Here is a 27,032-nt window from a genome sequence, read left to right as displayed (position 1 = left end):
CAACAACAAGGAAACAACAGTTACTGACAAGGATGCAGAGAAAGGGGAACCCTCTTGCACTGTTGGTGGGAATGCAAACTGGTGCAGCCACCCTGGAAAACAGTATGGAGGCTCCTGAAAAAGTTAAAAATAGAACTACCCTGCGATCCAGTAATTGTACTATTAAGTATTTACCCAAAGAATAAAAAAATAAAATTTAAAAAAACACTAATTTGAAAGGATATATACACTCCTATGTTTATTACAGCATTATTTACAATAGGAAAATTATGGAAGCCACCTAAGTGTCCATCCACAGATAAATGACTAGAGATGTAGTATATACACATACCACATTGTGTGTGTGTGTGTGTATACACACACATACACAGTGGATTTTATTCAGCCTTTAAAAAAGAATGAAATCTTACCATTTGCAACATGGAAGAAACTAGAGGGTATAGTGCTAAGTGAAATAAGCCAATCAGAAAAAGACAAATACCATATGGTTTCACTCATTGATGGAATTTAAGAAACAAGACAGATGAAATGGGACGGGGGAAGGCAAATCAGAACACAGACTCAACTACAGAGAACAAACTGTTGGTTACCAGAGGGGAGGTAGGTGGGGGGATGGGTGAGATTGGTGAAGGCGATTAAGAGCACACTTACCTTATCGTGGTGATAAGCACTGAGTCATGTATGGGAGTGCTCAATCACCATATTGTCCATCTGAAAGTAATATAACACTGTATGTTAACTATACTGGAATTAAAATTAAAAATTGAATAAAATTTTTAAATGTACATAAGAAAGAGTATCGTTGATAAATAACTAGCGAATACAAAATGGAGTAGAAAAAAAATAGTCTAAAACAAGAAAAGAAAATAAGAAAGGAAGAAAATGAAAAACAGGTGGTGATACCGAGTTGGGAGATTTAAATACAACCATACTGATAAAAATGGGAAATGCAAGTGCTCTAAACCAGTTAAAATGCAGAGACTGCCCTACTGAATGAAAAACAAGGCCTAATTTCCTTCTTTCTATAAGATTTCCACTTTAAAGATAAAGATATTGATCAGGAAAAAGTAAGAGGATGGAAAATATGTACTGTGCAAGTACCACGACAAGAAAACTGGAATGGCTGCATATTAACATCAGACAAAGTATCCTTCAGTAAAAGGAATATTACCAGTGATGAAAAGGGACAACTGGCAATGACAAAAGGTCAATTTATCAAGTATATACAACTAGCCTAAATGTGTATGCAAACAATAACAGAGTTTCAAATGCATGAAGAAAACCAACACATTGAAAGGGAAATAGAAAAACTCAGAATTACAGTTATTATTTCAACATTCCTTCTCTAATATGGATAGTAAAAAATATATAGAAAATCAGGACTTATGTGAAGGACTGGGTTAACACTGTCACCCATTATGACTTTATTTATTCAGAAAATTCCATTCAACAATAACAGAATACAAATACTTTACAAGTGCATACGAAAAAAATCAAGTAAAGCAAGATTTTCCATAAATGTTGTTTAACTAATTTTAAATATTATATTTAAATTTGACAATTTTGAAAGAAAATAAAATTGAAGGACTTAAACTTACAGATTTAGGTATTTAATATAAAGCTACAGTAACAGAGTGTGATGTTGTCCTAAAGATAGATATGTAGATAAGCAAAGTAGAACTAATTATCCAGAAATAGACCTTCATAACAAATGGTTGGATTTTTGACAAAGACATCCCAATAAAGTTTAGTAGAACAACTGGGTGTTCTTTAGGAAGAGAATAAACCTCAACCCTTTACTTAAGATCATGCATAAAAATTCAGTTGATACGTATCATAGACCTAAATGTAGCAAGAAAATTATAAAATTTCTGGAAGAACATATATTAAAAAACCATGACTTTTGAAGAAACAAAATTTTCTTAGGAGAACACAAAAAGCAAAAACCATAAAACAAAATAATTTGTATATTATATTTCATGAAAATTAGCATTCTTTTACACTTTGGAAAAAAATTAAAAAGTTAAATGCAAATGAATGCTGAATGAATGCTAAATGAATGCTGAATATATTCTTACAGGCTTTCATTTATCTCACACAGGTTAAAAGAAAGCTTACAACTATCTAATAAGAAGCCAAACAACCCAGTAAAAATGAGAAAATGGTTATGTACACACTTCACAAAAAAGCTACACAAAAATGTATTCAACTACCTAAGCCATCAGAGAAATGATAATTAAAATCCAAGTGAGATACTTTGGAAAGATATATCTACACAAAAACTTGGACACAGAAGCTCATAGAAGGCTAACTTCTAATAGCCAAAAACAGGGCCCAGAATGGGAGCAGGAGTTAACATAGCCAAAGACCTACCAAGGAATAAGGGATAAACAAATTGATGTCTATTTATATAATGCATACTACACAGCAGGGGACTAAGTTGGAACATCTGCAAGATAAGCTAGACATATTTTTCTAATGACAAAAGCAGATATTCCAGAAAGAAACAGAAATATGCAAATCTTTTTGAAGCCTAGGTTTGAAACCAACATACTGTTACTTCTTTTCTTTGTTTTTTTTCTTTTTTTTTAATGTTATTTTTAAAATTTTCTTCTTTATAGGAAATTTTTTTTTTTAATGTTCCATTAGCCAGCATATACTACATCACAAGTTCTTGTACTATATGCTGGCCAACAAAACATGCTATGATTTCTGTCTTATCTCATTGAACAAAGCAAGTCACATGGCCAAGTTGAGGACCAAGCAAGCATGAAACACTTTAAGGGAAGGAAATAAAAAGTCACCTGGCAAAGAATTTGAATCAGAGAGTTGCAAAACAGTGAAGTCATTAATATATGCCAATAGACCTAATATTTTCTGTTACATTTGTTTATGAATTAGTTTCTTTATTTCTTTGTTATTATCTTAGTACATCCCAGTGTTAACTTCTACTGTGACTTCAATTTTTTTTTTTTTTATTATATCCACTAGATTGTTTTACTGGTGATCTAGAATGCTCTTGATTTTGAAATATGTCAATAGATAATTTTAGTGATTTGAAGTTTCTGTTTCTTTTATATTTTTGATATAGACAATAATCTTTTCTGTTAATAAAAAAGAATTTTGTCTCATTCTTTTTCCAATTTCTGCATATGAATCTATTCTTCTTGTACTACTGCTTTGTTTATAATTTTAACTACAATGATAAATAAAAGTATCACTTCCCCATTTTAACTTGTAAGAAAGAATACATAAAAATATTAATATTGTTTTAATCAAATCAAATCCCATTTACCAAAAAATTTTATCAGTTCTGTGTATACCATTTTTGTATTCAATTAATTATCTGTATAGTCATTATTTTTCCTTTAATATTTACTGAAGGTCTCTGTGTTATAAATATATGGTCTTTACACATTTGAAAATGTCTTCATTTTGTGGGGCACCTGGGTGGTTCAGTAGGTTAAAGCCTCTGCCTTTGGCTTGGGACCATGAACCCAGGGCGTTGGGATCGAGCCCTGCATCGAGCCCTGCATTGAGCCCTGCATGGAGCTCTCAGCTCATCAGGGAGCCTGCTTCCCCCCTCCTCTGCCTGCCTCTCTGCCTACTTGTGATCTCTGTCAAATAAATAAATAAAATCGTTTTAAAAAAATGTCTTTTTTTTTTACCCCAAAGATACAGATGTAGTGAAAAGAAGGGCCATCTGTACCCCAATGTTAATAGCAGCAATGGCCATGGTCGCCAAACTGTGGAAAGAACCAAGAGGCCCTTCAACGGACGAATGGATAAGGAAGATGTGGTCCATATATGTGGTCCATATACACTATGGAGTATTATGCCTTCATCATGGCTTTTGTAGCAACATGGACGGGACTGGAAGAGATTATGCTGAGTGGAATAAGTCAAGCAGAGAGAGTCAATTATCATATGGTTTCACTTATTTGTGGAGCATAACAAATAACATGGAGGACATACGGAGATGGAGAGGAGAAGGGAGTTGAGGGAAATTGGAAGGGGAGGTGAACAATGAGAGACTATGAACCCTGAAAAACAATCTCAGGGTTTTGAAAGGGCAGAGGGTGAGAGGTTGGGGGAGCCAGGTGGTGGGTATTAAGGAAGGCATGTATTGCATGGAGCACTGGATGTGGTGCAAAAACAATGAATTCTGTTACGCTAAAAAGAAATTTTTAAAAAAAGTCTTCATTTTGCTTTCATTCCTAAAAACACAGAAGCTGAACACAAAATTATTTGAGTTTCAGTCCTACCTCACCTTTGAATTTTAAAATATTGTACCATTGTTTGCTGGTGTCTGTTATTATTAATGAGAAGTTGCTTTCCATCTGTCATATGTATTTTATTGAAAGGCATTCTAATTTTTTATAGACTATATAATAGTTTCCTTATCTTTGATGATTTACCATTTCACTACACCATTCTGAGTGAACTTTCATTTGTACTTTATTAATTAAATCAACTTCACAGAACACATTTTCAACCTAAAAAGTCACGACTATCTTCAAACCTAGAAAATTATCTCAAGTATTGTTTGTATATCCTCTTTTTTTGGCAATGTTTTGAATGGATTTTGCAATCTCTCAATCTATCCATGTCTCTTAATTATTCTTTATTTTCTCTTTCTCTATTCTGTATTCTGTGGGAATTGCTTCATTGTATATTCTTGGTTTATTAATCTGCCCTCTGACTGCATTTATGATAAAGTGTTTTCACTTAAACCACGTTTCCCAGTTTATATATCCAAGATTTGTTTTTGTATCCAAGATTTCTAATTGATTAACTTGATAGACATCTAATCTTTCCTCATTCGTGCCTGATTTTGTTTCATAATCCTTCTTAAAGGAAATTTTACTTTCATTTATCTTTTGAAGCATTCTCAAAACTCTTAATATGTTCAAGTTACTTTGTTCACGATACATAAAATGAACCATACATAATAAATAATTAGTCAGACTATTGATTTGATTGGCTGTTTTAAGAAGTGGGATTGCATTTTCATGGAAATTTCTATTGCTCATTTTTGTTTTTTGTTTTTTATTTTTTTTATTTATTTGACAGAGAGAGACACAGCAAAAGAGGGAACACAAGCAGGGGGAGTGGGAAAGGGAGAAGCAGGCTTCCCACAGAGCAGGAAGCCCGACATGGGGCTCCATCCCAGGACCCTGGGACCATGACCTAAGCTGAAGGCAGACGCCTAACTGACCGAGCCACCCAGGTGCCCTTCTATTGCATATTTTGAGCAAAATATTTTTTCCTCCCTTTGTGTTCAACTTTTAACTGCCCAAATGTTTTTGCAATTACCTCCCTCCAGGTCCTAGTTTCCCAAGTCGGAATCAGCTCTATTAATCACACCTGGGTGTTTCCATCCCACGGGCATATGGCAGATCCAATTATAGAACCAGTCAGTGATTGACTCATTTCCTGGTATCCTGGTGTCTCTCTAAGATCACAGTTTTTGATAAAGCTAGAACTCTCACTGATGGTCAAATCTATTCTCACAGATTCTTTGCATGTATTGAGAGAACTGCCCCCTGGCCTTTTGATTAAAACATTAAACAAGGCCCTATTTCCCAAATTCACATGAAAAAAAATTGATTCATTTTAACTCACAATAGCCAAACAGTGGCAGCTCATTATTTGCTTCTGAACACAGACATTTGCTGGCCTGTAGCATTAGATCTCACACATACTTCTGTTTCTGTATAGTTTCTGGTTCATAGAGATGTTTTTATTTTATATTTGAGGCTTGCTGTAATGTTTTGTTTCATACTTTCAAAACATAATATATCCAGTATTTCAATAACCTTGTGGAAGAAATGGCTACCAAAGTTTCAAACAAGTGTGCTATTTCAATCCATATAAGCAATGGTTTTATTTTCTTCTTACCTGTGTGCTAATAACGTTGCATATTTCTGGAGCCAACTCCAGGAACTTTGGGACAAGGTTCTATAAACAGCAAGGGATGGGTAGAAAAAGACACTTAACTTTGAAAATGCTATAATTTATGAGGGGTTTTAATGTAAAATTTTTGAGAATAATGTACATTCATAAAATTGCATAACTAGTAAAAATATAACTCAATGGATTTTCAGAAAATTAATGCAAAACTAGCACACAAATCAAGATACAGACTAATATCTTACAAATATAACTTTTTCATATCTTAGGCTAATATTACATCACCCCAAATAGCCCCTGTTTAGACTTTTATCATCATGAGTTGATTTGCCTGTTTTCAAATTTAATAAAAATATAAGGGAATAGTATGCATTTTTAACATTTGGCTTCATTCATTCCACATTATGTTGTAGGGTGCATCCACTTATTTACACAGAGTTATGGCTTATTCACTCACATTACAGGATACACATATAACTGCAATGTATTTATCCATTCCATTTTTTTAATCCATTCCATTTTTAATAGAAATTTAGATTTTCCCAGTTTTTCGCTACCATGAATAATGCCAGCAGGAATGTTCTTATACATACCTTTGCATTAATATGGATTTTTTAAAGTTTCATTATACCTAGAAATATAACTTTGATCGTTAAGTATACAAATATTCAGGTTCAACAAGCAGCGTGAGAAAGTTATCCAAAGTTGTTGCAGTAAACAGCACCTCAGAAATCAGTGAGTTCCAATTATGCCACATTCTCACCAACATTTCATGCAGCCTAAATTTTTTATAAGATTTTATTTATTTATTTGACAGGCAGAAATCACAAGTAGGGAGAGAGGCAGGAAGAGAGAGAGGAGGAAGCAGGCTCCCTGGTAAGCAGAGAGCCCAATGTGAGACTTGATCCCATGACCCCAGGATCATGACCTGAGCAGAAGGCAGAAGCTTTAACCCACTGAGTCACCCAGGCGCCCCCTAAATTATTTCCATGTTAGCTCTTCAGGTGAATATAATGGCATCACAGTGTGTGTGTGTGTGTGTGTGTGTGTGTGCACGCCTGTATACGTTCACTGATGTAAAATTAATATTTAAGGAAATACAATGTTCTTAATATATAATTCTATGAGTATACACACACACATACACACACACATATACACACACACGCCTGAGTAATAAACACCCTAATCAAAATATAAAATATTTCCATTACCACAGAAAGTTTCTCCCTACCTCTTTCCAAACAATCTGTGCCCTCTGAAGCAGAACTCCAAAAATCATTGTTTCATCATAGATTAAGTTTTCTAATTCCAGAATGTCATATAAATGGAAACATAAAGTCTATGCTCTTTTATATCCAGGTATCTTTTTGTTCATCATAATAATTTGAAAGTCATCTATAATGTTGTGTATGCTGGTAGTCCATTTTTATTGCTCAACAGGGTTCTATTCATGAATATGCTGTGTACATTATCCATTCACTATTTATAGTCATTTGGGTTATTCCTAGATTGGGGATTATGAGAAAACTGCTGTAAATGCCTTTTTATGGGTGATTTTGTGAATAGATACTTTCACAATTTCTTGAATAAATACCTGGGAGTAGAACTGCTGCATTAGATACAGGTCTAACTTTGTAAGAAACCGCAGAACAGTTTTCCAAATAGCTGATGCCACTTCACACTCCTGTCATCAACATGTAAGAGTTCCAGGTGCTCCAAATCCTTGCCAACATAGATTTTTCCTTGCTTTCATAAGTCAAAATGGTATAATGGAACAAAGAAATAATTACCATCAACTCATATGGAAAAATTTTTTTTAGCATTCCCTAATCCAGAAAATGACCTCTTTTTGGCTTTGGTGATACATTAGGATCCATTTCACTAAAAGATGCACAAAAATAACCAGGATAAAGCCTAGATACTCACAGACCCGTTCAAAGTGATGGTGACTTGATAACTGAGATGCTGAGTGTGGTTCCTGGAGAAAAAGCTTGGCAGGGCCAGTCCTTAATCAGACGCACTCGGCCTCCTAAATGGCTCGCTGCAAAACAAACTCTGAACCCTGTTTTTGCTTTTCACCTTTCTTATGGGAGCAACAATCCTCTTTGGATTTCTTTTGCATAGGGAAAACAAGGTACTAATATAGCCTTTCCTAAAAGCAAAGTGGCATAATGCAAACTTTCAAAAGGCGAGGGATACCAGTATTTGGTTTTGTCATTCTTTTTCATTTTAGTCATTTTTATCGGTATGGACATATATGTCATTATGGTATTAATTTGCATTTCTCTGATGATTAATAATGCTCATCATCTTTTCACATTTTTTTAGCCATTCATCATTTTCACTAAAGTGTCTGCTCAAGCTTTTGCCCCTTCTTAATGGAATTGTTTATCTTTGCAAAATTGATTCACAGAAGTCTTATGCACATTCTGAATACAAGGCCTTTGTCAGAGGTAGCTATTATAAATATTTCTCCTTTTCAAGTTTTTTAGTGGTGTCTTTGATGAGCAGTTTTTAGTTTTTGTTCTGAACTTAGTTCTAAATTCTACTTTGTCCTTTTTTATGGTTATGTCTTTTATGGATTGATTGTAAATTTCTTCGCTTATCCCCATGGTCCCAAGATATTATCCTATTAAGCATTATAGTTTCTACTCTTATGTGTAAGCATAGGGCATATCTTGATTTGATTTCATGTATAGTATGAAATAGATTATGAGGTTAGTATTTCTTCTCTTCATTTGTACAGTTAATTTTGGAAAGACTTTCAAAACCCCATTGAATCTCCAGCATATCTTTGTTAAAAATCAATGGTCCATTTAGAGTTGGGTCTATTTCTGACCCCTATATGTCTATCCTTAGGCCAAGACTATACTGGTTTGATTATTGTATTATTATGGCCAACATTGAATTCTGATAGTGTGAATTCTCCAAATTTGTTCTATTTCAAGATTCCTTTCCCTCCTTTAGGGCCTTTACATTTCCATTTCATTAGAATTAACTATCACTGACTGCAGTGACCATTAGTTCCAACAGAACAAATATTCTTATTTATTCCCCAGACACAATAAAATGATTGCACTTCCTGGCTCCTAGCAATTGAGTGAAGTTCTAAATCTAAGTCTAATCTACAAACTGGAAGTGGAAGGGATGCTGGTACTTCTGGTCTGAATGTTTATTAGCACGTTGAGACCTTCAAGAACTACTCATTTCCCTCTGACATAGTTAGCAACTACATTTCAGTTGAGAGCAGCTCCCTCAGCCTGGGCCCCTAAGTAGCTATGATGACCAGAGCCCTCTTGACCTGAGATACACATGCTATGGGGAGAAACAAATAAAAGCTTACTATGCTAATTGAGTCAGATTTGGGGGGTGTTTGTTACCACAGTATTACGTGTTCAATCTATAACAGACTTCTATAATAATACTTTCTTTGCCAACCCTCATTGATATCTACCCTCAATACAAATTTCACATATCAATGATTTATGAACCTGGAAAATTATTTCCATTAGCATACATTCAAGGAAAATAACTTTCATAATTAAAATCTGCTTCGATGTACATTTCCTTAACCATGTTCTGCAAAACCAGTTAATTCTAGAATATGTTTGTTGATATTCTTCATAAGAGCATCCAATGTTATCATAAAATTGAGAAACCCTCTATGTTCTAGACCTTTCTAAGTGAGCAAACATATTAAGGACCATAGGAGACTCTGAGTTTAAAAGCTTTATTTAAGTACAACATTATTGGGGCATCTGGGTGGCTCGGTGGGTTAGAGCCTCTGCTTTTGGCTCAGGTCATGATCCCAAGGTCCTGGGATCAAGCTCCACATTGAGCTCTGCATCAGGCTTACTGCTCAGTGTGGAGCCTGCTTCCCTTCTTCCCTCTCTGCTTGCCTCTCTGCCTACTCGTGATCTCTGTCTGTCAAATAAATAAATAAATCTTTAAAAAAAATAAGTACATTATTTAAGTAAAATTTGAGTAGTGATGAATGAATCCATCTTTCTATAATAAGAGAAAGCCATGTTTCATAAACTGAAGAACTGAAAGGTGTAGCACATTAATAGTTTTGATCTTTGATCTTTTTCAAATATCTATTACTGTTACCCTTTGCAAACAGCTTTCTGAAGTTTGTCAGCTCACATATCCAAGAGGGCCCCTGCCCCAACCCCTTCACAAAGTATCACGAAGTTTCCTCTCACCTACCTGTACACCACAGGCTCCTCTTTCCTTGCTGATACCAAGATAATTCTCAACAAGATCCTTTGCTTACATCTGTGTAAAAAGAAAACCTAAAAAACTTTAACCATTAAGGAATTGGGCATGAGGGATTCAAGATTGTGACTATTGATAAGATCCTTCTCTCCTGAATATTTTAGTCAACAATAGTTGACAAAATTTGGAGTCTACATTCTGCTATTTCACAACAACACTGAAACCTCATTTGATCAAACTTTGGAACAACTTTCTGTTTGGGAGACACCTACGAAACAATGCTGCTGTCCTGAAAGGAAGTCTTCAATGGTTCTTCACCTACTGGCCCACCTGACGGGTACAGCGAACCTAGAATTGGCAAAGATTATACAAACCAAAAATTTGTTGTTTCAAATGAAGTCATTACGTCAGCTTCTCCTCTGATTCTCTGGGTCTTTCATTTTACCAGAGACCTCCTAATCTAGTCAGGGACAAGTCTTCAGTCAGTAATAAAGAGAAGATAATGTAGGCAATAGGTAGGAAGTCTAGAGAAGGTAAACAGTTTACAGCCAGAGAAAAGGAAGAGAAGAAAGAAGAAGAGAATAAAAGATAACAGAAAGGATTAAAAAAAAAAAAATGACAACGAATAACCATGGAGGAAAAAGAGACCCTTTTGTTTCCGGAGTTCCAAGGTAATCTTGACCTTCAATGTGCCAAAACTCACAATCTAATTCAATGAACAATTGTAGCACATATGTCACATGATTGAAAGGGTGCTAGGTCTTGAGGCTTTAAAAAAAGACCCGAGATACTTCTCAGTAAAATAAAGGAAGACAGAGAAACATCAACTGACATTCCCTAAGCCTTCTATCCATGGTGACGGTATATCATTGACTACAATATATCAGTCCCTCTCATTCATTCTTCTTTTGTGTTCTGTCAGACCTCTAAGTTTCTCTTGGATTCTTTCAGGAAATTCAGTGCATCACATGATTTTTTCCACCACTCATCCCATGTTCTGTTCGGCCACCTGGTACCAACATCCCGAGTAAGAGTATAAATTATTTGCCCAGGTGTTCTTTCCAAGTGGTCCCCAAAACTGCAGGTGTGTGAGGTGCCAAATGAAATGGCATTCGTCATTGCATGGAAGTGAGGAGAATTCTCTCTTCCTTGACTTGGTCCCCTACTGTCACCTACATACTGAAACAAAACTTGTCACTTGAAGTCTGGGCTTCCCTCCTTGCCACTTTCATCTCCAACCGTGAAACTGGCATAGCGCTTTTCTCTGCAGGGCTCAAGGCTAGTCACTGGAACTGGGTAGAGGATAAAGGCCATGAATTTATGGGTTTGTTCTATAGATTTTTATAGATTACAGGTACACAATGCAGGTGTGTCTTCAGCAAGCCCTAGCTCTCCAGTGAATGCACTCATGAGAATAGATGACCAGATGGCTTGGGCCTCCCCATCCTCATTAGACACTATAAACGCCTGAATCTCTAAGGAGTCCAAGCTAGAATGACTACCAGCAAATAACTAAATAAGAAGGGCTGGATGGATAAGCCATCCTTATCCTACTCAGATAATCAGAGATACATGTTTATCTGAAGACAAATATACAAGAATAAATAGAAGTACAGCTTCTCTTATCTGCTACATCAGGGTATTCTAGATTGTCTTGCAATTACAATTTTCCTCATGTTTTCAAGTGACCATTGTGAGAATGGTTGTACCACAGGTAGGGGGATCTGGGTGGGATAAAACACATAATAAGGGGCAGTCAGTTAACGGGTGGTGCAGTCGGTTAAGGGTCTGCCTTTGGCTCGGGTCATGACCCCAGAGTCCTGGGATCAAGCCCCGTATCAGGCTCCCTGCTCAGTAGGAAGCCTGCTTTTCCCTCTCCCACTCCCGCTGCTTGTGTTCACTTTCTCGCTATGTCTCTCTCTGTCAAATAAATAAATAAATAAAATCTTTAAAACACACACACACACACACACACACACACACACACACACCGGGCACCTGGGTGGCTCAGTGGGTAAAGCCTCTGCCTTCAGCTCAGGTTATGATCCCAGGGTCCTGGGATCTAGCCCGGAGGCAAGCTCTCTGCTCAGCAGGGAGCCTGCTTCCTCCTCTCTCTCTGCCTGCCTCTCTGCCTGTCAAATAAATGAATAAAATCTTTAAATAAATAAATAACACACACAATAGTAAGAGTTACAAACATTTTTCATCACAGTAAGAATAGATTTGATTCATCACTTTGAATGACTATTAGTATTCCATTCCACGAAATAATCACCTTGACCATTCCCAATGATGAACATTTCAATTGTTTCTATATCTTACTATGATATAAATAAATATAATGCACAAGAAATATTTTTAAACATTGGGATCTTTTTCCTCAGAGTAGAGATATGGATTAACATCATGTATATTCACATTCATGTACATACTTTGTCTATATTTTTATTTATATTTCAAAGTAGTGAATTTTCAAAGACAGGGTTGATTATCTTCTTAAGATACAATATTGCTTTGCAGGATAATTATTAACTTTTGGAGAATATCATGTTATTAACATTAAAATTTTGAATTTCATTAAAACTTTTAGAATGAAATCATCTTTGCTTTCTTTAGCTAAACTAACAAAAATATAAAGCTGTTTTGAGAAAATCATTGAAAATCTGGATTAAAATATCGTCATTTCTACTATAAACAAGAGTTTTAACCTAACAAAATATAATGGACTTAATTTTCCTTTTGACTTTGAAAATGCTTTTTTCCCCTTGTTTCATAGACAGTATAGTGATTAGCTACAGGATTATGGCAACAGTAGTGCCTTATAGAATACTAAAATTGCTAATGTGGGTATGATTAAATAAGTATGTCCGTGTGTATATGTAAACATACAAAATGCAATTTATGTGCATTTTTTGATATGCTAAATCTTAACCCAGTTAAAGTCACTTTGATCCACTATGACTGAAGTCAAGGAAGTTAGTGCTCTGGACAGTGCCCTAGGGGCTAGGGACTGGCTTAGATTCCTCCAGGACAGAACGCCAGTGCTCTAGATGACAGGTCTGCGCCATTAGCCCTCTGGTGATGTGAAATCCTCATTGGAGAGGGCTTCTGAATCAAGGTGGAAAGTCAGACTAACTTCCATGCCCAGGAGAGTTAATAGTTCATGCTATTCAGTTTGCAAGTGTGACAATAATGACTTTTTCATAGAATGTATTTTGTGCCCTCATAAAATGCGTGCATTTTCTAATTCTAACCTTCATGATACATGTAGAACAGTTATTATTACTCTCACTTTTTGCTGTTTTGGGAGACAGTTTCACACATTTCTGACTTATCCTGTCTCCTTTATAAAATTCTCCACTTCTTTGCTGCTCAGCCTATCTCATAAATATTCCTGTCTATAGGAAATCAGTTCAGTAAACATTTATTGGTAGTAGCATTCTAGTAAATTATAAGATATGGCTGCATGGAATAGGAGCTAAGGTCTGTTAAGGGAAGTAGGCAACTGAGCATTATGATAGAAGTATGTGGAGGCTGTTTTTAAAAGTAATAGTACTTTGTCTGTGGGTAGTAGAAGCAGAGTGACATGGAGAGTGTGGAAGTGTTTTGAGCCAGAACACACAGCAGGTGTGAAGGCATGAAAGCACGAAACAGTAAGGTGTAGGAGTCCAAGCATTCTGATAGAAAGTGTGAAGTGTAGAGAGGCCAGTCTTTCAGGAGACTCGACTTTTGAGCGGTGTGTATGACACAGAAGATTTTAAAGGTGCGAATGTTATTTTATTTGCACTTTAAACAGATCATGTGATCAGTAGATACTATGGGCAATAAACTGGGGCATGAAACCTTAAGGAGGATGAACCACCCTAATCAGGTGCTTATAAATGGTAGATAGATATTTTAAGTATCTAAACAAGGGCAGGGAACCTGGGTGGCTTAGTTGGTTAAACATCAGACTTCAGCTCGGGGTCATGGCCTCAGAGTCCTGGGATCAAGCCTGCTCCCCGCTCAGTGGGGAGTCTGCTTGTTCTTCTCTTTCTGCTCCTCCCCCCTCATGCACTGACTGTCTCTCACTCAAATAAATAAATAAAATCTTTATTAGACAGGCGCTTTAACCAGCTAAGCGACAGAGCCAGCACTAAAAAAAAAAAAAAAAAAAATCTTAAAAAAAAAAAATCTAAACTAGAACCGTCTTAGTAGAGCCAGTCATAAAGGGGTTAATTTGATAGATGTTTAGAGGGTAGATCAGAAAGACTAAATTAGATGATGTGAAGTAGAGATACAGAAGGGTTTGGTGAGGAAGCTATAAACAAACTGAAAATAAAACTCAGGAGGTCCATGGCTGTCCCCAATCCACAGGGCCAGCTGCACAACTCACCAACTTACTTTCAAGTCTTTATCTACATTGTATACGTTCTCCACAAATACTGCCTATAAAGGAAGCTGCAAATTGGATACTTAAATATATCCTAGGCAACTCAACCTCAAAACATCTCCTACCCCCTTCAAATATTCTTCCTCTTGTTTGTCTATACTCTGGTTAATAATCTACCCTATTTTGTTTTTGTAACACTCTCTTGAGTTAGGGATCTCTCCCTGTGGCATCATAGCAAGCTCATTTCTCTCAGCCCGGGACTTGCAAACAGGCACATACAGGATTTATTGCTCACCTCCTTCCTATTAGATTTGCTTTGTATCTCTTTTCTAAATCATCACTCTTTTTTGTGTCTCCATCCACACTTGATTACAATTCTAGAGTTCTGAATTTTTAAATCTTCCCAATGAATCCAATCAGAAAAGAAATCAGGAGTCTGTCTTTGGATTTTTTAAATCCTCATTCACTGAAGAAGTCATACAAATTTTTTTAAAATTTTAATTATTTTCTCTCGCCAACTGACCGAGCCACCCAGGTGCCCCTCATTTCAATGTATTCTAACTCCTGGAAAATACTAGGAAAATTTTTGAGAAAATAACACCACCATCACCACGAACTTCCTATCTAACCAATCATGGTTTCTTTGTGTTTTGTTTGGTTTGGTTTGGTTTTAACATATTTTACCTTAATGGACCTCTTTACTTATAAGTATATATTTTTAAACACGATAATACCAAATTTCTTTGAGTTTTTGGAATGGAAGTTATTTTTCTCTGAAGTGTTTTATCTTTCCCTGTTTGTCAGCATTTTCTCCTTCTCTTTTCCCTCTCCTTTCATTCTTTCATTGTAATTTAACTTTCAGACATTTGGGGTACTTCCCCTTTTTCTAACAACAAGAAATATTAATTTGAAGTAAGACTGACGAGACGAGACAGTATGCTTATAACAAGGACACTCTTGTTTGAGTCTGGAGGTTGTTGAGTGACAGAGCTAGAAAAACCTTTTCCCCAAAACTATCTGCTTGTTGCAAGCTTTTCTCAAGAGCTGGTTGAAACTTGGGGAAACTTGATCAACTCAAGCTTTCTTCTGGAGCTACATAAAGTTTCACATCCTTATGAAGAAAAAAAAAAAATTTCAATTCTTTTTCCTCCTCATGCTAAAGAGATGTTAAAATGTTGATTAAAATAAGAATACTGGGGTCGAGGGCTAGTCTGGGTGGCTCAGTCAGTTAAGTGTCTCATTCTTGATTTTGGCTCAGGTCATGATGTAATAATGACTCTGACTCTGTGCTCAGCAGGGAGCCTACTTCCCCCTCTCCCTCTGCTCTCCCCCTGTTTGCATTCTCAATCTCTCTCTCTAATAAATAAAAAAATAAAATCTTAAAATAAGAAAAGTAATAAATATAAATCTGTCTCTGATCAAGTCTGTATTGGGAGGAAGAATAACTAAACTACATAAATCTCCTAAGATGAACTAAATTAAAATTTTTTAAATAAAAAATATATTTGGTATCAAAGTACTTGAAAATTAGTAGAAATCCTTTGTTATACTTTCTGATAAGTGTCAGTCTTCACTCTTAAAATTTTCCCAATATTACAGAAGTGGAATAAAATATCTTATGCCCAATAGACAATTATACATACATACTCACAGGTATCTGCAAAATATACATGGATTTTTCCACTTCAGGAAGAATTAAAATACATTTTGTGAGGTTATGGTAGGGGGTTGGGGTTAAAGGTAGGAGGTGGAATCAGTTATAACCAATTTCATAATTATTTGCAAAGCTAAAGAGTGGTGTTGCCACTAGAGGGCAGGGTTTGTCTAGAAATCAAAGAAAAGTAACCATATACTACCTTGCAGGCAGAAAACAAGGGTTTTATCCAGAGTACACACGCAATCACCTACTCAGTAAATAGCCTGAGCTTCATCTCTGATCTTACTTATTTTTTTCTTTGTCTTTCAAAGTTTTGTTTGATGCCCATAACATTCAGTGATCCAAAGATGTGTTCCTTTTCAAAACCCTGTGAGATTATAAAGCATGTTTGTTTAGGTAGCCTTATTCCTATTCTTGAATTTAGCTGGTTTCTCTAAAAGAGAAAGTCAGTCCTTGCCTTTGATATTCAGTTAATTTCAATCAACAAATAATGCCTCAGGTTATTACTGTGAGCCCTACACTTTGAGGTTTCCTTGTATATATAGGAACGGGACACCAGAGTTTATGCAACCATGTCTCTTTCTTTGGGGACTTCCTGTGATGGTCCTATAGATCAGACCTTGAACCTGCTATTGTCCATTTCTTCCTCCTGAAACTTTTTTTTTTCTAAAGTTTACACTTACTGCTATGAAATTGGTATTTTCATGTAAAAATTTAACAATAAGGGTTAATATGAAAATAATGTAATATCTGATCCTTCTTAACATGCATTGTCATGTTAGAATTCATTTCTGGAGATTATTAATAATAATGTATTTTTAATAATTTGCATTTGTGTTTCATTTGACTATTTCTCATTAACTAATATTTATAATTGTTTTCCATGTGGCTGTCACTATAATTGTAAAGTAATTCTGAATTTCATGCTATGGTACAGAGACTACAATTATTTCCAATTTACAGCTGAAATTGGGCCCAAGAGTACATTTCTAACTATTTAGACAGTCAAGAAATGTGAGGATCTAGGCTGTGGCTTATTCGAGATTACTGTGCAAGTAAGTGGTAGAACTAGTTTTCCTGACTCTAGAGTTGATAATAACTACCTTTCAGGTTTTCTGTAAATACCAACTCAAGAAATCTACATTAGAGGATTGCCTAGGGAGCTTAGTTGGTTAAACATCAGACTCTTGATTTCGGCTCAGGTTATGATCTTAGGATTGTGAGATAGAGCTCTCCATCAGGTTCTGCCCTGGGTGTGCAGTCTGCTTAAGGTTCATATTCTCTCTCTCTGTAAAGAAAAGAACAGAAAAGAAAGGGAAGGGAAGGAAAAGAAAGGAAAAAATAAAAGAAAAAAGAAAAGAAAAGAAAGGAAAGGATAAGAAAAAAAAAAGAAATCTACAGAGCCGTTGATGATCTCTGAAGTGCTAGGCAGATATTACCAGGGTTATTAATACTTAAATGTAAAGCCCTACTTTATACTGTCATGCTCACTAAATCAGTTCATTAATTTATCAAATATGTAACATACTTTTAGCACCTGGGGGCATAAAAATTAATAAGACTTTACTCCTTACAAAGTATTAATGACACATGGAAATAATAGATTGTCTTTTTGTGCGAGTGATCATCTTAACTAAAGATAAAATAAACGACAATTCCACACATCAATATCTTCTGTATACAACTGCTGATTTAGAGGGCAGGAGTTGCCTGAACACAAACATGCTGCCTTTAGCTAGTGGTTCAAAGTCCATGCAAAACAGTCATTTGTTTCTGGTGACAGAAAGGGAGGGCTAGCTCTGTAAGTACTCTTAGACTGGAACATGAGCAGTGACCACATTGCTGATGCATCCTGCAGTCTAGAGCATGTTTGCAACTAGACTGAGATCTTGAACTTTCCTGCAAGAATCACACTGAGGACACAACTCAGTCTGGCTATGTTTCCTAGCTTGCAGAGCAGTGTGAAGATTACGCAAGAGAGTTAGCGGAGTTCATTAGACCACATCCCTATAGGTTGGGGAGTTTGGATTACAAGCAACTCCACTGCTTGGGATCCAGACTAGCCTATGAGTCACCCAGAAAGATCTGGTACTTTTAAGTCTCTACAGAACATGATCACAGAAGATTCTGCAGATTCTAAACTGGAAAAGAAATTTGGAAGAGGCAGAAAGTCTACCTTCTGGACCACCGATCCTCATATCTGCCTTACTGACTCCAGAATGCTTCTTCAAAGCCAGAAAATAATTTCAATGAGCTGCTGATGAAGTCAAATGTCAAATCTGGAGATATGATGGGGCTTTTCCTACACAGAGATAAACTATCAACTTCAAGTATGGTTTTAAATTATTTTACTGTATTTTATTTTTGAGAGAAAGAATGAGAATGTGGTGGGACGTGAGGGCAGAGGGAGAGGGAAAGAAAGGATCTTTTTTTTTTTAAGATTTTATTTATTTATTTGACAGACAGAGATCACAAGTAGGCAGAGAGGCAGGCAGAGAGAGGAGGAAGCAGGCTCCCCGCTGAGCAGAGAGCCCACCTCAGGGCTAGATCCCTGGACCCTGAGATGATGACCTGAGCTGAAGGCAGAGGCTTTAACCCACTGAGCCACCCAGGCGCCCCGAAAGAAAGGATATTAAGCAAGCTCCATACCCCACATAGATCACGATGTGAGGCTCCATTTCACTACACTGAGATCATGATCTGAGCTGAAATCAAGAGTGAGCGCTTAACCAACTGAACCACACAGGAGTCCCTTAAGTTACTTTTTAAAGTTATCTAAGTAAATTTTTTGCTTGTTTTCTCATTTGTTCCCAAAGTACTTTTCATGTCCCATGAAAAATGAAATGAAATAAGCAAATGTCACTTAATGCCAGATGAACTGAAAAGTAGCACTTTGCTTTAAATATTGATATCAGGAATTTGAGACTTAGAACAAAGATTCAGTTTTAATGTGAATGATAATTCAGTCTATTCCAGCTAAGAAGAAAGTAGACTGTTGTCATTAATTTTGTTGATATTTCATTTAAAGTGAATTTGTATATTTTAAGCATCAGCAATGAAAATTACACAAGTGCAGGGTTTTTAACTTTTATCACTTTTCTCATCAGAAAATTTAGGATTATTTTTCCAGATTTATTGGGGCATAATTGGTATACCAAAACTGCACATAATTATAAATTTGGTGAGTTGGAATATATGTATACATCCACGTTACCATCACCACAAAAGTAATACTGATACCTATCACTTCCAGAAAACCTAGGATTTAAATTAAAATGTGTTGTTTTAATATTTAGACAATATTTGGCTTGTTTTTCTGAAAGCATGTGTTCTCTTTAGCTCTGCAAGTTGCCTCAGTTCAACTGGACAGGAAGTAGAAGGAATCTCTAGATGAAATCTAAAAAGTCTCTTTTTGCAATGAAGTACTATCAAAAGACCACAGGAGGGAGCCTGAAGTCCACACTGCAAAATTCACTCAGGAGCCATGGATTCCTCAGAGGGTAATTTGCAGAGTAGGTAAAGGGAACCATCCGTCCATAGGTTTATATATATATTTTCTACAATTTTTTAATTAACATATAATGTATTATTAGTCCCAGGGGTACAGGTCTGTGAATCCCCAGGTTTACACATTTCACAGCACTCACCATAGCACATACCCTCCCCAATGTCCATAACCCAACTACCCTCTCCCCGCTCAAACGTCAACCCTCAGTTTGTTTTGTGAGATTAAGAGTCTCTTATGGTTTGTCTCCCTCCTGATCCCATCTTGTTTCATTAATTCTTTTCCTACCCCCCATACCCCCAACATTGCATCCCCACTTCCTCATATCAGGGAGATCATAAGATAGTTGTCTTTCTCTGATTGACTTATTTCACTAAGCACAATACCTAGATTTATTTTTAAGTACTAGAATATGTGCTTAGTGTTGAACACAAAATATGATCTCCAGATGTCAGAATCCCTGTCCCTTTCCACCTGAAACAGCAACCCTTATATTCCTTTATGAGAGGAACTTGGTTGCAAAACAAACAAACAAAAAAACACCCAAGGGACTTATTTTTACAAGTTTCTCAAAATCATGAATTGTGTCTTTTATATGATGTAATTGCATTCCAAAACAAAACTCTAAGAATATTTATGAGAACACAAAATATAACCAGCCACAGAGTCTATTATCAATCAGAGGTAACCAAACATTCAAATAAATCCATTACAAGGAAAATTTATCAATAGGAAAAGGCCCAGAAATGGCACTGATGACAGAATTATAAACAATATTTTAAAGTTATAACTATACTCCATATATTTAAGAGCCAGGAGAAAGATTCAGGAGAGATATGGAGAATATAAAATACACAACGATATAAGAGAAAAATTATTAAAAGCAGACATAGTGCTGCAGAGGAAAAGATTAGCAGACTAAAAGGGAGGGTAACAGAACTGTCTAAAATGAAGTGTGAGGAGGGAATAAGATCACAGCAGCAGTGAGGTGTGGGGCAAAGAAAAGTGCCTCAAAAATATGTAACTGGAGTTATCAAGGGGGAGAAATAATAGAAAATATATTTGAATAAATAATGGCTGAAAATTACCCAAATTTGATGAATACTGTATACCTACAGATCCAAGCAACTTAATAAACTCCAGACCAAAGACAAACATAAAGAAAAACACATCAAGGCAAATTATAATCAAAGTGCTTAAAACAAATGATAAAGAGAACATCTTAAAAGCATCCAGGAGAAAATGAAACCGTTCATAGATAGAAAAAAAAAAAAAGAAAGAAAGAAATAGTTCGTAGAAAAAAATACAATAATGACAGCATACTTTTGGATGGGAACAGTGCACACCAGAAGATATTCTTACCAGTGGAGAAAAAATCTTAAAGTATTATAATTTAAAAACAAAACAAACATAAATACTATTAACCTGCATTTCTATGCCATCTAATAGTAGTAATTAGATATAAAATCAGTAAAATATAAACTACTTGAACAAAACTATTAACTAATTTCCATAAGTATATAAAACATAACAGTCAACAACACCAGATTATATTCTATTCAAGTGCACATAGAACACGCTCTAAGACTGACAATATTGTGGCCCACAGAACAAGCCTCATCAAAAGAAAAAGATTTCTGTCATACAAAGTGAGTTCCCTGATCACCACAGAATAAATTAGAAATCAATAATAAATAGATATTTGGAATGTCTTCAGTTATTTGGAAAAGGAAAAAAAAAAAACAAATAATCACCAAAACAAAAACAAAAGTAAATTTCTAAATAACCCATGGTTCTAGAAAGACACAAAATGAAAATCAGAACACATGGGGAACTGAACGAAAGTGAAAACACCACATATCAAAAATTGTGGGATGCTAAACCATTACTTCCAAGAAAATATATAGCGCTAAATACCTACATTAGAACAAACAAAAAAGCAAAAAAAAATCAATTAACTCATTATCTACCTTAAGAAATTCAAGAAGAAAAAGAGCAAATGATGGCACAAGTAAAAAGGAAATAATGAGGCTCAGATGAAAAATTGATGAAATAGAAAGCAGAAAGAAAACCAAGGAATTAATAAAACCAAGAACTGGTTCTTTGAGAAGAATAATAAAATTGATAAACTTCTGGCAAGACTGATCTGGAAAAAAGGATAGAAGAAACAAATTACCATTATCAGGCATCCTACATATTTTAGAGATACTAAAATAATAGCAAAGCAGTAATATAAAAAAGCATTATGGCAATAAATTTGACAGCTTGGATAAAAATGAAAAAGTCCTCAAAGGTACAAACTATCAAAGCCCACTAAAATAGTAGAAAATTACAATGCTTCCATATCTCATTTTGTCAAATTGAGTTATTAGGTTAAAAATATTTCCCTAAAGGGTGCCTGGGTGGTTCAGTGGGTTAAAGCCTCTGCCTTTGGCTCAGGTCATGATCTCAGGGTCCTGGGATGGAGCACCTCATGAGGCTCTCTGCTCAGCGGGGAGCCTGCTTTCTTTTCTCTCTCTGCCTGCCTCTCTGCCTACTTGTGATCTCTCTCTGTCAAATAAATAAACGAAAATTTAAAAAAAAATAAATTTCCCTAAAAACCCTGCAGCATCAGATGACTTAACTGTATTAGTTTGCTAGTGGGTGACCCACAAATGGGGCAGCCTAAACAACTAAAATTCATTCTCTCACTGGAGGCCAGAAGTCTGAAATCAAGGTGTTGGCAGAGCTTTTCTTCCAGTGGCTATGGGGAAAGGAGCTGTTCCCGTCCCTCTCCTTGGCATGTAGGTGGCCATCTTCTTCCTGTGACATCATGTCATCTTCCCTCTGTGCAGGTCTCTGTGTTCAAATTTCCTCTTCCCAAAAGGACAACCGTCATATTAGATTAGAGCTCACCCTAATGACCTTATTATAACTGATTACCTGTGGAAAGGTCCTATCTCTAAATAAGGTCTCGTTCTGAGGTACTGAGAGTTAGAACTTCAACATATGAATTTGAGAAGGGACACAATTCAACCTATAACATTCCAGCCTTTGGTCCTTAAAAATTGAGAGTATATTCATTCTATCCTAAGATCCCAAGTACCTTAACACATTCCAGCATCAACCTTTAGTCCAAAATCTCATCTACTATCATCTAAATCAGACATGAATAATACTCAAGAGTGATTCCTCCTGAGACAAAGCTCTTCTTTAGCTGTGAACGTGTGAAACCAGACAAATTACCCACGTCCAAAACACAATAATAGGATATGCATAGGATAGATATTCCCATTCTAAAAGGGAGAAATCAGAAGGAAGAAAGGGGTCCCAGGTCCCAGGCAGGGTCTGAAACCTATCAGGGCAAATTTCATTGGATTTTAAGCTTGAGAATAATTCTCCTAGGACGTCTCCTATTTACATCTCCTAGGACGTAAATAAACAAACAATCTGATTAGAAAATAGGCAAAATACACTAATGGCTATTTCTTTAGAAAAGATAAACAAATAAAAAACATATATAGGAAAAGACATTCAAAATCATTAGTCATTATAGAGATGAAAATTAAAAGCACAAAGTGAAATCACAGTGTATCTACTAAACTGGCTAAAATAAAATATAGTTACAATATCCAGTATGGGCAAGGATGTGGATCAAGTGGATCCACATACATCACTGGTAGGAATGTAAAATGGTACAACCATTCTGGAAGTCAGTTTGGCAGTTTCTTAAAAACTAAACATGCAATTACATATGACCCAGAAATTGCACACCTAGGATTTTATCACAAAGGGATGAACACTTATATGCATGCAAAAGCCAGCACATAAATGTCTATAGAAGCTTTAGTCACAATAGTGAAAACATGGAAACAACCTGGATATTCTTCAGTAGGTAAATGGTTAAAAAGTTTGTGGATCTTCGATACCACAGAATAGTAAATAGCAACAATAACAGCAATTAAAAAACAAAAAACACCAAACACACAAAATACCAAACCTTGGATGTTAATACATGCAAGGACCTGGATGAATTTCCAAGGATTCATGCTCGGTGGAAAAAAGTCAATCACAAAAGATTACATAAGATATTATCACATTTTTTATAACATCTTTGCAGTAAAAAGTTATACACATGAGGATCAGGCTACTGATTGCCAGGGAATAACAAAGAGATGGGGGTGGAAGATACAGATGTGCCTACAAGGGGCAACATAAGAGATATTTGTGGTGACAATAATGTTCTGTACGTCCTCTACATCAATCATAGTTCTGATACAGTACTGTGGTTCTGCAAGATGTTGCCATTGGGAGAAGCTGGGAAAAGGATATGGGATCACTCTGTACCATTTCTTATGCACATCTACAATGAACTGAAAATAAAAAGGTTAATCAAAAATTAAGAGATGACTTACTGGTCTGGATATTTCTTACCAGAACATCTCCCTTGAACAAGTGTCATTCGCATTATGTAGAAAATAACATGGAGTGGCTCAAGAAGGAAAGATGACGACAAGAATTGAAGGAGAGGGTACAGAAAGAGTGGTTCTTGAGGAGCAGAAGAAGGGATCATTGCAAATGAGGAAAGGGATGCACTATTAAAAGATAACAGAAGTTTCCAGACTTGATGACCCTTCCCTCAATGGAGGAGACAGGACTTCAGACAGGAATGCTGTCCAAATCCCCATGGGGAAACTCAGTTTAAGGTACTGGGATTAAGGAAGAAGCAGAGAGGAACAGCCAGAAGCTTCTCAAGAGCTGAGCTTGATCGGACAATGAACGTGAGCATGTTAGGAAGTATTGCTGGTGCCAACCAGCAAAAGAAATGGCCAAGTACCTTCTGGACTCTGTGAAGATTCTAGGTCCAGTCCACACATTTTGGGTGCGGAGAAATGTAAGGAGAGAAACTGGATTTTTCAACATATGCCAAATGGCAAGAACTAAGAACCTGATTTTAATTAATTTGAGAAAAATAAAGCCAAGCTAGCATTTTGTTATCACAGTTTAAACTGCTATTACCTTCTGGAAGCATCAGTAAAATTCACACCTGCCAGTAGATGTCACAAAATCTTTTCTCACTGATAGACTACAGGAAGAAATTTTAGATTTACATCATTTCAAGAATCAGATTTCCTTTACATTATCTGGAGTAAATAGTCCAGATCAGATCACTTTGACAAAATAGCTAGAGGATTTGGGGAGCTAAGATTTGATTTCTCATTTTTGATGATTCCAAGTGAATATATATTTTTTTACATTCTAGAAAGAGTAAATGTTTCTATTTACTGTGTGCTTTCCTTTGAATGCCTTTGTAGAGACTGAAATGACCATAAAATTATTAGCAAGGGGGCTATGCCTAAAAAGATTAGTTTAACAAACTGAAAGATTAAAAGGAAATCTGAATGCAGATAATGTGCATCCAAATTATTATGGCTTCCAGAGGTGAAAAGGTATATGTAGATATTGAAGCTCTTTTTACTACATTAATAAGTTAATGCAATATATTGTACTATAAAACCTTTTTGAAATGCTAACAGAATAATTATTCTGTTATGTTTTCAGGCACAAGCAAACACTTTACAAGGCTTTTATGCAGAAGCTTGTTTTCCCTTTAAACTAAAATTACTCTCAAAAGGTGGGCACTTTTTCTCACATAGAACACAGGAAGTTTGCTTTATTATTCTTAGTTCCTTGGCAACTAGACTTACCTTTTCTTGAATTTACCTTGAGAATTGTAGTTGGTTGAATAGAGTCCCTCCAAAATTTATGTCCACCCTGAACCTTAGAATGCAACCGACTTGAAAATAATCTTTGTTAATGTAATTATATAAGTTAAAGTCAGGTAATACTAAATTAGTGTGGATGCTAACTCCAGTGACTGGTGTCCTTACAAGAAGGAAAGATGAATAAGGAGTCACGCAGGAAGAAGACCTTGGAAAGACAGAGGCAGAGTAAATTGGTGCATCTACAAGCTAAGATTTGCCAGATGTGACCAGAAGCTAGGAAGAGGTAAGGGATGATTCTTCCTGACAGCCTTCAAAGGGAAGATCACCCTGATGGTTCTTTGATTTCAAACTCAAGCTTCCAGACCTGTTCTAGAATAAACAGTTGTTTTATATCACCCAGTTTGTGGTAATTTTTAAAGACTTCCCTAGGAAACTAATACAACAATCAATCCTCATCTGCTTTTACAGGACAAGGAAATGTTTAGATGTTTGAATCAGGAAATTTACTTCTGTTCTCCACAGAACATACTGACTTATTTGGTGCTTTGAGGAACAGCCAAATGGTTTTCCAGCTGCTTTCTCAGCTAAGTGAAAGAGAAAAATGTTAAACGAGTTGACTGTATTTTTAAATCATTCAGGGCCCTTCTTTTTAGAAAAATTGATTTCCTTGATTCCAAACTGCAGCTAGCAATCATTGCTGTTGATTAGGAAGAACGTGCTAGCGGACAGGGACAATCCATGGACACTTGCGTGAAGATGAAGTATCACTCTATCCATCCTATTTTCTAGTAATGCTTCTACCTGACTTGTAAAATTAGTAATTTTGTCATTAAAAAATATGCTGGCAATATTTCTATATTTATTCATATGATACCATGTTCTCATTTTTTTGTGGGAGGGGTCAAAAGAAAACAGGTAACATATTGTAACTTTTGTTTTACCAGAAATGGTAGGATTTATCGACATTACCATTTTATTCTGAAAATAATTTAAAAACATAAATAGGATGAGCATGGGAATGGAGAGTAAACAGAGACTTGGGAAAAAGACAGAAATAAAGTTGGAATTAAGAGAGCTCGTTAATTCATATTTATGAACTTTCTCTGGTTTGTTTATGGGTCAATTTAACTTTGGTTAAAAAGAGGTAAATGATTGACCCTTGGCCCTAATCCTTCAGAAAAGTGAGTTTGGCACTTAAGAGTTGTTCTCTTCTGGTAGAAAAGTGGGGTGGGGCATGGGCATCATGGTAATTAGCTCAACTCAGCTAGGTCACTCCAAACTAGAAATGGCAGTACTCAGCTTGTGAGTACTGTGTGTTATTGGAGAGGAAGGTGGAGAGGAAATAATGTATCTTGGCTCCCTACATCACCATCTTCCTTACTGGGGCCAACAGCCTTCTCCTGGCTCGGGTTTAAAACCCCACCAGTCAGCTACAAAAAGACACAGTTATCACCATAATTGGGCTAACTTCTTCTTGTAGGTCTGCTCCAATTGTTTCTCAAGATTTCTGACATGTCTCATGATGGAATCTTGCTCTGGTCTCCAAACTATTAATTCATTTCAAAAGACCCAAAAAGTAAAGAACAAGATAAATTATTGAACTTAGCATTATAATACTTTGAATTCCTGCGGAATTAAATATTTATTGATGTTCTTAGT

Source organism: Mustela putorius, unplaced genomic scaffold, assembly GCF_011764305.1.
Source record: "Mustela putorius furo isolate JIRA1106 unplaced genomic scaffold, ASM1176430v1.1 tig00003871_pilon_pilon_pilon, whole genome shotgun sequence".
In the NCBI taxonomy this organism is placed as follows: domain Eukaryota; kingdom Metazoa; phylum Chordata; class Mammalia; order Carnivora; family Mustelidae; genus Mustela; species Mustela putorius.
This window is presented reverse-complemented; position numbering follows the sequence as displayed.